Below are 17,309 nucleotides of genomic sequence, written 5' to 3'. Positions count from 1 at the left end.
GAGAGAGAATGAGAGTTTATAGAATAAAATCTTACTTGACCTTAAAGTAATCTAAATAAATTTCTCCTCCAAGATATTTATATATAAATATCTCAAAATATCTCCTTTCAAAATATCTTCCCCAAAATATCTCCTCCAAAATATCTTTTTATTTATTTATTTATTTATTATTCATTATTTATTTATTTTATTTTTTTGGGTCGGGTTACTACAATCTCCCCTCTTTATAAGAATTTCGTTCTCGAAATTCACCAACCGATACCAAGCATACTTTACCTTACACCGGAGACTTACAAAAGAGTCGGCAGCCACCCACAAAGCAGCTCCAGCCCGAATTTATTATCTACCCCTGCTTATGGTGGAGGAATACCATGGTTACAATGCGATGCTTCGGAAGATTACACACACACACACAAAACTCTCCCGAAGACCATACCACCTATACTACTATACATAACTACGTACTATTAGAAAAAACTGCGGGTACTTCTAGCGTATCTCTGACTCTAACTCCTATGAAGCTTCCTCCACTACATGGTTACGCCATAATACATTCACTGGCGGTATTTCCCTAGTCCGTAATTGCTGAACTTTCCGATCTAATATCAGTACTAGTACCTTCTCATATGATAAAGTATCACTGATCTCTAGAGGTTCGTAACTCAGCACGTGCGAAGGATTCGACACGTACTTCCTCAGCACCGAGACGTGAAACACGTCATGGACTTTAGATAGTCTTGGAGGTAAAGCAACTCGATAAGCAACCGAACCTATCATTTCTAGGATTTCAAAAGGCCCAATATATCGATGACTTAGCTTCCCCTTCTTTTCGAACCTCATCACCCCTTTCATCGGAGCGATCCTTAGAAACACCATATCTCCTACCTCAAATTCTGGATCCCGTCGACGAGTATCAGCATAACTTTTTGGCCGACTCTAAGCTGCCTTAATTCTCTCCTTGATCAACTCGACCTTTGCAGAGGCCTGCTGAACTAGTTCCGGACCTAGTATTTTCCGCTTACCAACCTAATCCCAATATAATGGAGATCGACACTGGTGACCATACAATGCCTTATAAGGTGTCATCTCAATGCTAACCTGGTAACTGTTTTTATATGCAAACTCGACAAGCATTAAATACCGTATCCAACTATCATCAAAGTCCAGTACACAAGCCCGCAACATATCCTCTAACGTCTGAATAGACCTCTCAGACTGTCCATCCGTCTGTGGGTGGAAAGACGTACTGAATGTCAGTTGTGATCCCAAGGCATCTATAGACTCTTCCAGAATCGAGACCTAAAACGTGGATCTCGATCTGAAACTATAGAAACAGGAACACCATGGAGTTATACAATCTTCTACATGTATAACTTTGCCAACCTATTCAGAGAATAGTTGACTTTGATTGGAATGAAATGTGCAGTCTTCGTCAGCCGATCTACCACAAGCATTCTGCCCATGCACCGCTGCAGGTAATCTCGTCACAAAATCCATCGAAATGTGCTCCCACTTTCACTCGGGGATGGCAAGTGGCTAAAGTGGTCCTGCTAGCCTCCGGTGCTCTACTTTGACCCACTGACAAGTTAGGCACTGCTTTACAAAATGGCGATCTCTCTTTTCATGTTGGACCACTAGAAGGACTCCCTCAAATTCTGGTACATCTTCGTACTACCAGGATGTACGGTGTAGAGCGAACGGTGTGCCTCTTCTAGAATGACCCGTTTAATTACGGAATTATTCGGTACACAAACCCTATGGCGAAATCTCAATATCCCATTACTAGAGATACTGAAATTCGGCTTCAACCCACTCTAAACTCCTTCCATAAGCTCAACTAATTCCGGATCCTCCTTCTACATCGCACGAATCCTCTTCTATAAGGTCAGCTGCACCACCAAGCTGGCAAGAACATCCTAATGATTCCCTTCCATCACCTCCAAGCACAACCTTTCCAGGTCCATACATATATGATGTTGAACCCCCACTGCTGAGACCGACGCATCAATAGAATTCCGACTCAGAGAATCAGTTACCACGTTAGCCTTTCCTGGGTGATAGCTAATAGTACAGTCATAGTCTTTTATCAATTCAAGCCACCTGCGTTGTCTCATGTTCAGTTCTTTCTGGGTGAAGAAGTACTTCAGACTTTTATGATTGGTAAAAATCTCACACCTTTCACCATACAAGTAATGCCTCCAAAATTCTAATGCAAACACCACTGCTGCTAATTCCATATCATGTGTCAGGTAATTCTTCTCGTACTCTTTAAGTTGATGAGAAGCGTAAGCAATTACTCTGCCCTACTACATTAGAACACAGTCAAAACCTTTTTTAGAGGCATCATTGTAGATAACAAATCCGCCATCCCCAGATGGAATGGTCAGGACTGAAACAGTAACCAGTCGCCGTTTCAGCTCCTAAAAACTCAACTTGCACTCATCAGTCCAATCATACCTCACGTTCTTCCTCGTGAGTCGCGTTAACTACTAAACTGGAGAACCCTTCTACAAAATGTCGGTAGTAACTTGCAAGACCCAGAAAACTTCTGACCTCCTGAACATTCTTCAATCTTGCCCAATCCACTATAACCTCAATCTTACTTTGGTCCACTGATACACCTTCTTTGGACACGACGTGCTCTATAAATGCAATTTGTTCCAACCAGAACTCGCACTTCTTTAGTTCAGCATACAACCTCTTATCCCTAAGCATTTGCAATACCAACCTCAAATGAACTTCATGCTCTGCAGCGCTCTTAGAATACACTAGGATGTCATCAATAAATACCACAATGAGCTGGTCTAAATATTCGTGAAAGACCCTATTCATCAAATCCATAAATGCTGCAGGTGCATTAGTCAAACCAAAAGGCATAACCATAAATTCGTAATGGCCATACCGGGTTCAAAATGTTGTCTTTGGAATGTCCTCCACTTTCACCTTCAGCTGGTGATACCCAGATCGGAGATCAATTTTAGAGAAGATTTACGTGCCTTGAAGCTGGTCAAACAGATCATCAATCTTGGGTAGTGGATATTTGTTCTTTACCGTTACCTTGTTAAGTTCTCTGTAATAGATGCACATTCTCATCGACTCATCCTTCTTCTTCACAAATAATACCGGTACTCCCTTAGGAGAAACACTAGGTCGAATGTACCCCTTGTCTAGTAGCTCCTGCAGTTGTTCGTTCAACTCTTTTAATTTAGTTGGAGTCATGCGATACATAGCTTTCAAAATTGTCGCTGTATCTATAGCTAACTTTATAGCGAATTCCACTTCACGGTCCAGAGGTAATCCTGGCAAGTCCTCTAGAAACATGTCAAGGAACTCGCACACTACTGCAATCGTCTCCAGCTTATGTTCTTCAGTCGGCGTGTCTTTCACAAACGCCAGATACCATTGGCAACCCTCCAGAAGTAACCTCCTAACTTGCAAAGCTGAAAGGATCTATGGTGCATAACGCACACACGATCCTAGGAACTTAAATTCCTGCTGCCCTGGCGGTCTAAATATCACCTCCCTCCTGCGGCAATCGATACTGGCATAACTGGCGGATAGCCAATCCATCCCTAGGATGATGTCAAAGTCATACATATCAAATGCCATAAGGTCAACTGGTAGTACCCTTCCCTGAATTTCAATCGGGAAGTCACAGACTATCTTGCTACACCCGACTATTGATCCTGACGGTGTAGCCACTACCTGTTCATTATCTAACAGTTGAACCTCTAATCCACACAATTTAACAAATTCTTGGGAAATAAAAGAATGTGTTGCACCAGAATAAAATAATACGACATCTTTATAAGAAAACATGTAAATGATACCTGTGACTACATTACCAGCATTCTCTGCGTCACCAAGTGTCAAAGAATACACCCTAGCCTGGGCTGTACCCCCTTGCTGACCACCATGCTGCGCCTAAGTATTTCCTTTGTATGACTGTTGCAAGATTCCACTGTTTCCTGGCAGGCGACAATCTCTCGCCTTATGTCCCTGCCTACCACACCGCATTCAAGCCCCTGTAGTCAGCTAACACTAACCAGCGTGCTTCTTACCACAAAGAGAGCAACCATGGGAAGCTGGGTGTTCTGAAACGTACCACCACTATTCCTCTTCCAATTACCCTACCTCGCCCTAGACAAAGAACTAGGAGGCGCTGGCCTTTTCTTCGAAACCTAAACCTCCACGTCCTCCAGTAGGCTCTCCTTTGCCACAGTAGCTTTATTGACCAGTGTAGCAAAGTATTGCAACTGCAAGATCGCTGTCTGTATATGGATTTCCTTCCTTAGACCCCTTTAAAACTTCCAGGCCCTCCTCGCTTCATCCAGTATCATAAATGGAGCAAATTGAGATAGCTCCTGGAATTTCGCAGCGTATTGCTGCACCGACAGTGACTCTTGAGACAAGTTCATAAACTCTTCCATCTTCGTGTTTCTGATCGTGGCCAAAAAGTATCATTCAAAGAATATATCTCTAAAATGGGACCACGTCATCGCTACTGGTATCGATTGATGTTCCTCCATCTTCTTAACCGACACCCACCATCTCTCTGCCTCCCTTGACAACTTGAACATTGCAAAGGTTACTTTCTACTTCTCCGTACAGTTCAAAATGTACAGGATTTTCTCGATCTCCTCGATCTAATTCTCAGCATGAACTGGATCTGCACTTCCTACGAACATCGAAGGTTTCAACCTAGTGAACTGATTAATGGAGCATCCCATCTCAGATGTGAGACGGTCTTGCCCCCTATTCATTCGCACCACCTCAGCCATAAGTTGTTGTGCGAAATTTCATAATACACTCGTAGAGTCACTGCTAGCCTCATGGCCAGCACCCTCACTACTATTGCCTCCTATGTTGGCAGTAATGTCCTTGGATTTCATCCTAAAAGGCAAAAAAATGAAAATCCATTAGAAAGGTAAAAGCCTAAATATCGGCTAATACTATTTTATTATAGACTCAGTCACTTAAAATCATATTTTCAATATTTACGTACTCCATTAATTTACCATCATCATTCTAACTCAAATCCTGCCCTTCTGCTATGAAACAACACCATTAATAGATTGGCATGATTTTCTGAACCCTTCGAATGATCCAGAAAAACATAGAAGTCTGCCAAGGGAATTTCGTCTCCAAGCATACAAAACAAAACCCGATGTCTTATCCATGTTCTATACTCTGGTATATTCTAGACTACAGAACTAGAAAATTCTTAAGTCTGAACATATCCCTAACCAGGCGACTTGATTTAAATCACACTTCCGAAGGGTTAAGAGCTTTGATACCAACTGTAATGACCCGACCCTTTAAACGGACCTAGACTGCCATCCATCATACATAATACTTGTATCGGATTAACATACATAGACAACCTGCCCTGAATAGGGACATACAAGTGTAACTCATACACAACAGTCATTCAAAAATAGCGGAAGACATAAACATCCATCGGGATTTCTAATAGACATATACCAGAGTTTACTAACCGTATGCTCTAATATATACATCCATACTGAAAATATAACCAATTCTTACAATCTCCCAAAAAGGTGTTCCAAACTAATATTATTACACACATAGAGCACTTACGTAAACTAAATCAAAACAAACGTCCAAGTCCCTCCAAACAACTAGGACTGACGTCCAGTAAGACCTAAAAACAATGGTTGTGTAATGGGGTGAGACACTTCTCAGTAAGGTGGAAGATATTACAATCAGTGTGTGACCACATGCTTCTATGTCAACTTAAAACAGATACATTCAAGGAATATTTTTCAATACTGAACTGCAATAGATATATCATCACAAATACTATAAAAATCCCATATTAGTTTTTAAATCATGCATATAAATATTAAGAACGACGAACAGCTTGGTGTGACATATTACGCCTGTTTATCCTATGGCACGGGATGTGCATTGATACTCTGACAATGCCCTATTCATGCAGGCACTGTTAAGTATCTCATATATAGTCTGACTACCCCCATCTGGTAATTTATTTCACCGGTGGTTTCATACTCCTGCTAGCTGACTATCTACGTACCCACACTGATTCTTATGTGTGGTTGCACTGTACTCACTAGCTACGGTACCGTGCCTTATATGGCGGTAGTATCTTTCAACCCCTTTTCGCAGAAATATTTTTCAACTTCTTCACAGAAGTATCTTTCGACTCCTTTTTTGGAAGTATCTTTCAACCCCTTTTTGTAGAAGTATTTTTCAACTTTTTCACGAAAGTATCTTTTAACTCCTTTTGGTAGCAAACTGTGGTTCCATTTATTATATATACAATTTATAACAAAATATAATAACCTGTGCAATTCCAGTATTTTCACAATCTCATTAATGAACTAGAAAAGCATTATTTCTTTCTTTCAAACTGAGGTATCAACCGGCACACGTACTCTCAGCTTACCCTTTTTCACATATAAAACCCGGTATTTAATCGGCACCTATTTTCCATAGTTTCAGATAGTATAATGGAACCTTAGTTCCCATAGTTCATAACTGTATATACCAATGCATTATAAGTCCATTTGACAGCATATATCATGTTCATTTCGTCAAAAACTGTTTTGAGATGTAATCGATTCAAAAAGTCATTTAGATGAAAAATGAGGGTTCAAGCATCTTCTACTAGTAGTTTAAAGCAACTAGGTAAGTTTTTAAAACGTTTGGAGATCATATGCAAAAATCCCTAAATTTACCAAAACTGTAAAAATAATTAAGCCGACACTTTTACCAGATAGAATTTTGCAAATGAACAGTCATAACGTACATAATAGTATAGACTACAGTCTTACCGGTTTACTTTTCAAAATAAATTGATGTAAACAAATCCCCTTACCTTAAACCTGAAACCGAAACACAAACGAACCGATCGAAAACAATGACTCGGGGTCACCAAAACCTAAAAATCGAAGAACAATATTTCAATATAATTTCCTATACTACCGATCTACCAAACTGAAACCGAATTTAGACCCTTACCTCAATTTTAGGGAAAATCCTGAAATTCCACAAATGAAGATCTGTTCCACAATAAACGTAGAGATTCTCCTTCTAACCCACGTGGTAACGACGGATCGTGGATTTTGGCAACAGATGATGTGAAATCCTAGAGAGAGAGAGAGAGAATGAGAGTTTATAAAATAAAACCTAACTTAACCTTTAATTAATCTAAATAAATATCTCCTCCAAGATATTTATATATAAATATCTCAAAATATCTCCTTTCAAAATATCTTCCCAAAATATCTTCTCCAAAATATCTTTTTATTTTTTATTTTTTATTATTTGTTTATTTATTTATTATTTTTTATTTATTATTTATTTATTTTTGTTTTTTTTTTGGGTCGGGTTACTACATTTGCATTGATATGCAATTTTATCTATCAATGGTTTCTTATCTTAAAAGGTGTTCAACATGAAAGTTATGAGATTTTCTCTTAGATTTCTGTTGATACCAAGAACGTCCAATTTGGAGTTGTCTAGAAAAAGTTATGACTAAAATACTGAAAGATGATCGAAGTTGACAGCAGATTAGGTGACTGACCATATCTGATCAGTTGTCTGACAAGCAAACAGAACCAGGTCAGGCGACTGACCCATCGGGCCCAAGCGACTAACCCTATACTGTTTTAAAAAATACACTGATTTAAAAGGCACAAGCAACTGACCTTTAGGTTTAGGCGACTGGCCTTCGTAAATTTAAATTTAAAACAGCGTGGGAAGGTTTCCAAAAGTATTGCTTGACCCCCAAACTTTGTGAAAACTTGGGGTATACTCAAAGCAACTTGGGGAATACGAAATACTACTTTTTATATTTATAAATACGTGTTAAACCCAAGAATCAAATATAACAAGAAAGATCAAAATCAATTATTGATCAAATTCTTTCTCAATCAAATCATTCTTGCTGAATATTTTCTGAAAGCTAAAGCCAAGTACTTGCTAATTTAAAAGCTCACGATTCTTGTCCTCTACTTGAAATTTTCAATCTAAGAAAGAACCCAGTAATATATACTTGAGCTTCATCTTTCTATATTGATATTTGATTGAAGTATATTGTGATATTCAAATTGTACTGACCAGCTCTTTTGAGAGTGTCATTGTACACAAAATTTTCTCTTATTGTTTTTTACGATTCAGGGTTGATTGAATAGTTGGCTAACCGAGCGTGGGGTATATATCACTTGGAGAGGAGGACTTCATCCTACTTGAAGGAGTGTGTAAATGGTTTGTACCGCCCAATTAAGGGAGTAGTATAGTGAAATCTTTGGGTGGTTTACCTAAGGCGAGAACGTAGGCGGGTATAACCGAACCTCGTAAAATTCTCTTCCCTAAATCTATTTAATTTTCTGCATATATAAATTACATGGATGCTTACTTAATTGTTGGAAATTAATTTGTTATTGAGAATTGTGGAAACGTTAAAGGGAGTACGTTGATTGATAAATATCAAAGTTTGCGGAAACCTTAAGGGAATACGTTGATTAATAAATATCAAAGCTCATTAACTTATTGATTAAATTCAAGTAACTTATTTGATATAAAAATCTAAATTTTGGAAGCTTGCTGAAATTTCCATATTGTTTCATATTGTGAAATCAAGTTTACCTTGTTGATTGGATTAGAATATTCAAAAGGATTGTTGGTTGGACTTGTGAGGTTGCAAATTAATATCATTGTAATTGTGTGATTGCTAAATATTAATTTGTTGGGTTAACTCAACAAAGAGGAATCCTACCAATTTGGTAACCTAAGGCCACTGCAATTATGGAAGGAAGAAAATTGAAAAATACCTCCTTAGATGAATTAATTGGATCTCTCCTTACTTATGAAATGACAATAAACAAAAGAACTAGAGGAAAATCTAAAGCCAAGGAATCCATTGCTTTTAAAGCTTCAAATGAAAGTTCTAGAGATGAAGATGAAGAGACAATGGATGTGAATGATGTAGCCCTCATAACCAAGAGACTTACAAAAATCCTTAGAAATAATAAATTCACTAGAAAATTCCAAGACTCAAAATTAGATAAAGGAGAAACCAATAAAAGGAAACAAGGAATGAACCTCCTACATGCTATAATTGCAAGAAAATGAGCTACATAAAACCAGATTGTCCACAACTTAAGAAGGATTCCAAGAAGAAAAAGAAAAAACGCAATGAAAGCCACTACATGGGACAATATAAGTTCTAGTAGCTCAGAATGTGAATCAAGTGACCAAGAGATTGCAAATGGTTGTCTTATGGCACGGGACGATGATGAAGTACAAAGCTCCTCATCCAAATCATTTAATGATTCTTGTGATGATTCATCTGATAAATCCAGTGATGAGAGTAGACCATCTTATGAAGAACTACAAACAGAATTATTCAAAGTTCATAAGATTCTAGTTAAAATAACTAAACGATATACTTCATTGAAAAATAAGAATGAAGTTGTAATGAAAGAATTAGAATAAAAAAATCTTGCTGAAAGAGAAATAGATTTAAAAATCAGGTGATTGGAAAGCAAGAATGAAAAAGTAAAGAAAGAACTAGAAGATTTAAGATCTCAAACTTTTATTGAAAAAAAAAAGGACCTAGTCATTGGTGAACTTGGGAGAAAAATAAATCAGATGACTAAAGAGCTAGTAAGTGTGACACCCCGATTTTCATACCATTTTTTTTTTCATTTTTGTCTCCAATAAATAATAAATATTAATCAAACATCCGTCATGTCAAAAATTCTGATACCATTCTAACATAACCCGATCCAAAATGGGTATTGGGTAAACAGTCTATCACATACAAACAAACCTAATAGCGGAAGTCAATATTTACAAACCATCTAGAATACAAATAACCAGGGTTCTATACATCCATACATATTCCAAAAAATCCATAATGTACCATAGGGAATTACACAAACGTGTCCCCAACACAAAACACTTATCCTGTCTACTAGGGTACCAGCTTCCCTCTATCTCGGAGCTTTATCTACTGGTCTGTCACAGTTTCCTGAAATGTTTAGATATTTGGGTGAGACACCTCTCAGTAAGATGGAATAAATTATTCACAGTGTGTGGCAGTATAAGTTTAGTTATATCAATATACTCATTTAAGTGATTACATCATCTGAGAAAATATACCGATATGTACTCATAATCATAAAATATAATTTCATAAGCTATGTTACCATTTCTTATACTTACACATATACAACTAATATTTATCGGTGAAAGTTCCTGAGGATAGGGGAGATAACACACCCATACATGTAGCGCCCCTCTACTCTGATATCGTTTGTAACCTTACCCCGATTAACTCGGGTGCGGCTACAACTGATACTTATTAGGGCACTCACCTTACTCAGTAAGCCCTTAGGCAGAGAGTTTTACTTCGCCCTAATTATTTATGCAATTAAACTCACACTCTTTCATTTCTAATTTTCATTTCACAAACTAGCTCATGAGTGTCCACTAGTAACAAATACACATTCTGTCTGTAACTCATGGCTGCCTTGAGGATATTCACATCGTCATGCTTCCCCCCATGACCGGGTTGTGCGGCCCGAAGGCTGGACTTAACCGCGATTGGCCTACCCGATTAGATAAAAATAAGGAAACTGTCTGTCTGTAGTACGATTGGCTTGCCCACTCTTGATCCGGAAGCCAAGTGGCAAAATTACCCTTCTTACTGGCTCAATCGACTACCATGCCACACTCTCCACGAGACCATGTGGTTGCACTAACACCTTGGTAGTAACGGTACCGTGCTTTCTATCCAACTTCAGTCTATCAGGGTTCTCATTCCCACATTTCAATATTCGCATTTCAGTATTCACATTTCAGTATTCACATTTCAGTATGTTGGTACATTTCATCACATCAGAAATATTCTTACCATTTTCTGTTTCATTGCCATCATATTAGTACATGTTCCGTCTCATAATAGTATATATCTCATTTCACATATTTCAAAATTTCTCAATAAAGCATATCGATATTTATTCTTTCCTCGTTTATCATAGAAAACATTACTATACATACATACATACATACATACATATATATCATATTCCATCATTTTTTAGTAAAATACATATTGGTATATCACAATTCATCGTTCTCAATAAAACAATTCTATATTCCACTTTTCATCATTTCCCATATTTCAAATCTCATATCATCACCATTCAGTATATTATTATTATTATTATTATTATTATTATTATTATTATTATTATTATTATTATTTCATTTCCATGCATATTATTTTTGGGGTCGTTACATTCTCCACTTCTTATAAAAATTTTGACCTCGAAATTTATTAAATACCTCCCCAAGAAAAATCAATCGTTAACCTAACAAGTTTTGAGTTAATCTTTTAAACAACTCTACTAGAGCTGGTAACTAACCTAAATTGTTGGATTGTACATCTTGTCCTAATACACCTTGCTTCAGCACCAAGACCCAACAATTTCAATTTTCATCTCCAGTCTTCCAAAGATCTAACCCCGACATAACCTTAGAAGAATCAATAGATAACTATCCTTTGATTATGACATGACCCAAAAATTTTGTATTAGTTGTCCAGAACCCACATTTCATGTTTAGCATATAACTTATGCTCTCATAATGTTTGTAAAATTAATCACAAATGTTGTTCATACTCTTCTTGAGTCTTTGAATACCCTAATAATCATCTATAAAATTATAATGAATTGATCCAAGTATGGTTGAATAACTTGATTCATTATATCTATGAAAAATGTAAGGTGCATTGGTAACCCCAATTGGTAACACCATAAACTTATAGCGATCTTACTGTGTACTCAATTCTGTCTTTGGGATGTGTAATTCTCAAATTTTAATTAGTGATAATTTAATTGCAAATCAACCTTAAAAAATTTTGGGATTTTACCAATCAATCAAATAATCCACCAATTCCTAGAAATCGATACCAATTTTTTTTTTAATGTAACGTGATTCAACTTCCAATAATTAATGCATAGCCTCAAGGCCCCATTATGTTTCTTAGTGAATAACACAAGTGCAACCTATGATGATATACCAGGTTGAACAAATTCCTTGTCAAGGAAATCTTCTAATTGCACCCTACGTTGCCTTAGTCGACATAGGCTCCGTTTCTAGCACCAAATCAATATTAAATTCAATCTCCTCTTGAAGGTAACTCCGATAAATCATTTGAGAAGAATATCTAAAAATTCATCACCTATGAGTAAAGTAGTTTGGAATTCGTTAACTTATATATTTATTTCATTGCTGTTATAACCCCAGACATGCGTCCAAATTCTATCCTTCCACAAGCTCTTAAGATGTCAAATATGAGAGCTTGTTAGTTGGAAGGAAACTATCACTCCATTTGGATCTCTAAGTACTAGTTTCTTTTGAAAACAATCAACTAGGTGTATGATAAATAGATAACCACCAATAGTTAGCCTCATCTTTAAACAGAGAATTTGCAATGATGACTCATACTCATCAAGGACCATACCTGCTGGGACATCTCAGACCAGGATGTGTAATCATTTGCCTGTCAGATCAATTGTATAAAAGGCACTTCAAAATTTTCATTATAGCTTTGTAATTTGTTTGAGTAAAAATGATATGAGCTTCTAAACATTCCCTAGAATTCTAATCATCCAATTCCTTTTCAATGCTAAACTAATGCACAGGCTTACACTTTTAAATCAGGGAAAAGTATCATTTTCCTACCAAATTGGTTTCTAGATTTTTTTTTCTTACTTTAAATAGTTTTTAAGGCTCAACTTCTAACCTATGGTGGCACATGTTGAATATCAAAACATAGTTGGAAAATATCCTTAATGAAAAACATGGATTGCAATTATGACTAGTCTAAGTCCTGATATACTGACTTCAAGTCAACCATGATCTTGCTCTAGTGACTCGACAAATATGCAATAAAGACGTGTCTTGGTTTTTTAGTATGGAATACAATACTAATGAAGTTGTTTCGTCAACTATGATCAGTGATTGGACATTGTCTGATAGCATAAATCTTGTGTGAAATGGACTAGGAAGAAAAGGGTGATATTCATTTGTTATAGAGAGTTGCTAATGGTAGAAGGATTAGATTCTGAAGATGGCTTCAAAAGCCACAGTCAATTGTAGACAACAACAGAATATTTCACATTAAGCTATACACAAATCAAATCCCAACCGAGCTGATGCCTAAGCGGTTAAATTGGTGTCCTATTACCAAGTAGGATTCGCACATGATAGAGCAAAAAGATAAAGCTCTAGGTCCTAGCATGTATGGTTTTCCTATTGGATAGTAAATTGCTAAAGGTTTGAGTATCATTATGATTTTTTTCCTTCTAAGTAAGTTGCTAAAGATAATTCTGTTAGGTGTTATTTGGTTCATAGGATCTTTTGGAATACTTGGTAATGTGATGCCCATGAAATCTTATTCTCATGGGGATAACATCACTTCCCAGGGAATAAAGAATTTCCACAAAACATAGGAGTCTAATTGTTGCCCTCTTAGTATCTTACATTCTTATGGGCATCTTAATTTTAGGATTAAACTGTCCCCACTATTTTGGCCGACTTATGGAAATATGAAAATATGTAGTTGATGCACATTCTCATCGACCCATCTTTCTTTTTCACAAACAATACCGGCGCTCCCCAGGGTGACACGCTGGGCCTGATAGACCCCTTATCTTATAATTCTTGTAACTGTTCTATTATCTTTTTTAATTTTGTCGGTGCCATTCTGTATGACGCTTTAGAAATCAGCGCTGTCCCCGGAATTAGATCAATAGCAAATTCTACCTCACGATCAGGAGGTAGTCCAAACAAATCCTCGAGATATATATCAGGAAGATCCCTCACCATCGGGATATCCTCTAACCTCAACTCCCCTTCTGATACTTCCTTCACACAGGCCAAATATCCCAAACAACCCTCTAGCAACAACCTCCTCACCGAAATGGCGGATAACATCTGTGGCGGGGTGCGCACATATGACCGCACAAATCTGTACTCTTGTCCTCCTGAAGGTCTGAATACCACCTCTCTCTGATAAAAGTCTATACTAGCGTTGTTATTAGCTAGCCAGTCCATCCCCAAAATAATCTTAAACCCATGCATATCTAAAATCACTAGATCAGCTGGTAATGACCTCCCCTAAATACAAATTGGACAGTTCTTGAGTACCTTCCTACACAACACTACTACCCAGTTGGCGTAGACACTGACAAAGTAATATTTAACGGTTGAGTTTCCGTTGACCTAGTTGGTCATTTCCCAGTTTTGATAATGACAAATACACTTGATACTGATATTTGTCATGAGCTTGCATGCAGGTTCACCCTACGCGTATATTTGAACAGAAAGCTACATCATGATGGCATATGATGATCATGCAGAAGAATGAAGAAAATTGTGTTGTATTTATAATTATTTTTATAATTCTATATTCTGGGCTATAATTTGATTATGGATTGTACCACAATATGGTCTATAATAATCTGCATCACGCATGGTAGGATGATATGCTCAAAAAGACCTAGACTGACCTTAAGACCCTTATGTTTGCATTAAAATATGCCCTATTGAATTAAATTCAATCATTATATAAATAAGGATAACTTTATAAATGGACTAGGACCAAAATACTCGAAAAAGGCATGTTCGGTCGACCGAATTGTAATGCACAGAAGCATTCGGTCAACTGCGCATAAGCATTCGGTTGACTGAACCTTCATTGGGTCAACATTTTGAACTTTAGATCGACCGTCCAAAAATATACTCCAACGTTCTGGTCGACCAAATTTCCCTAGGGTCAACAAGTTGACTCTTCGATCGACCGACCGAAAATGAGCTGCAATGCTCTGGTCGATCGAAGCACCTCGGGGGAAGTCCCAACGTCCTGGTCGATCAAACCACTAAGTTCAAAATGACTTGGTTGACCGAAGTTAGTACAATTCGGTTAACCGAACCCAATACGGTCGACCGAACCGCGGAGGTTCAAAATTGTCTTATAAATGATTGACCAAACACTTAGTTCAAATTCTCCCTGGTCGATCGAACTGAGCACCACGATCGACCAAACCATCAAGATGGTTGACCGACCCTTTTGGGTTGAAATAATTTTAACTGTGGTAACACGGGGTTATTTGGGTTAAATTGGTTTAAAACTTTTTTAATTATGCCCATTAAGTCCCTAACGGTCATAAAATTGCCCTTGCCTATATATACAAGTTCATTTGCAAAAATTAGCAAAGATTTAGCAAGATCATTAAGGAAAAATTCTCTCAAAATTCCAAATCTTATTTTTGCTTATACTAGTCACATACACTCAAAAGCTTCAATTTCTTTGGTTATCCAAGTGTAGTGAGTGTGCTAAAAGTGCATGTGCTTTATTCTATATTGCTTAATACTCTCATTTGTGTGGTTTATTGATTGATTTTGATATTGAGAGTTAAGCTTAAGGTCTCCCACTGATTTTATCTAATAAATCTTGTGTGGGAAAACTTAGTGGCTTGTGGGTGCTTGCATTGATATTACAAGATACCTTAGCCCTTATTTTTGTGTGCAAAATATTTTCTTAAGCTTGCATTCAAACATCTCTTGTGCTTAGCATATTGTGAACATATTTTTTGAGTTTGTTTGAATCATCTTGCTAACATCTTTGAAACTCTAAACTGATTTTGAGAATCTTCATATTGTGTTTCAAAGTCTGCTTAGAAATACACTCTAGATCTTGATTTCTCATCTATACTAGATTAAGTGTTTAACACACATTATTAAGCACTAAGCATATCTACTATCATTTGTGCTTGCGTTATTTTTTGAGCTATATTGGGCTACATATTTGCATGTTTGAGAAGCATATTTCCATGTATGCAAATCTATATACATTTGTTGTGTTCTAGGCATGGGCCTGAAGAGGGAGACCAGTCCTGTGGAATAGTCTCGAATTGGCTTCGACCCGGTTAGGAAAGTAAGGTGCACCATCCTAGTAAGGTGCGGTTGTAAGTTAAGGTCAGTTCCGCTAATTGATCTGGTTGTAATCAGTGTCACTCCACCTATTAAGTGAGCTGTAGTGGAATCCTTGTGCTGGTGAGCCAAGGCGAGGACATAGGCACTTTGGCCGAACCTCAATAACATATTGTGTGTGCTGTTTAGTCTTCTACATTTTATATTACCACACATGTATGCTTATTTATGACTACATAGACAGACCCTAGGTTGTGTAATACTGCTGCTAGACTGGTTGACCTAGGGATAAAATTTAAATCTCCAATTCACCCCTTCTTGGGATTGCACCAAAGCTAACAAGTGGTATCAGAGCCTCGTCACTTAGACTTAAACGTTACTTAGTAAAAGATCACGATGACTTGTGTTAGTGCATCCTCTTCATGTGAGGGAAGGTTAGTTACGAACCCTCTAGTATTTTGTGGTGATAATTATGCTGTATGGAAATTTAGGATGCCTATTTTTATCAAAACTTTAAATTGGAGATTCTGGAAAGTCATTGCTTATGGGAATGTTGTGCCTATGAAAACCATTGATTGTGTTGACGTTCCCTAATTAGAAAATGAGCTGAATAATGGTGACATGTATTTAGTGCAAGTAAATTTTGATGCTATGAACACCTTGATGCATGCTTTAGATTCTGATATTCTCTGTAAGGTTATGAAGTGTAACAGTGCTAAAGAAATCTGGGATGAACTTGAGAGGAGATATGAAACATCCATGCAAAATAAAGTGATCACTCCTTGTGACTCAAGCTCTACGGATCTTGAAGGAGGTAACTCGTGCTTTGTTGCTTTGACTAATGATGAGGTAATCTCGACTCCTTCCATTTTATTAGATTAATCTGAAAATGATTCATGTGATGATTTGAATGATGCATCTGATACTGAATCATGTGATAGTTCTGATAGTGAAAGTATGCCTACTTATGAAGAACTGCAAATCGAATATGTTAGAATTCATAAGTGACTTGTTAAAGCTAATAAGAGATATACTATTTTGAATAAAAAGTATGAGGCATGTATGAAAGAATATGAGTCAAAAGTTCTTGTTGAAAGGGAAAATGATTTAAAAATCAAACAATTAGTAAACAAGAATGAAAAATTAGAAAAAGAGTTGAATGCAGTAAGATCTCAAACTTCAAGTGATAATAATAAAGATCTTCTAATTGTAGAACTTGAGTGTAAAAAAAACACAATGCCCAATGAATTCATAAAATTACAAAGTGTTTGCGAAGACTTAAAAGATTCAAAAATGCAAGATCTAGAAAAGAAAAT

Source organism: Malania oleifera, chromosome 5 (assembly GCF_029873635.1).
Source record: "Malania oleifera isolate guangnan ecotype guangnan chromosome 5, ASM2987363v1, whole genome shotgun sequence".
NCBI classification, from domain to species: Eukaryota; Viridiplantae; Streptophyta; class Magnoliopsida; order Santalales; family Ximeniaceae; genus Malania; species Malania oleifera.
This window is presented reverse-complemented; position numbering follows the sequence as displayed.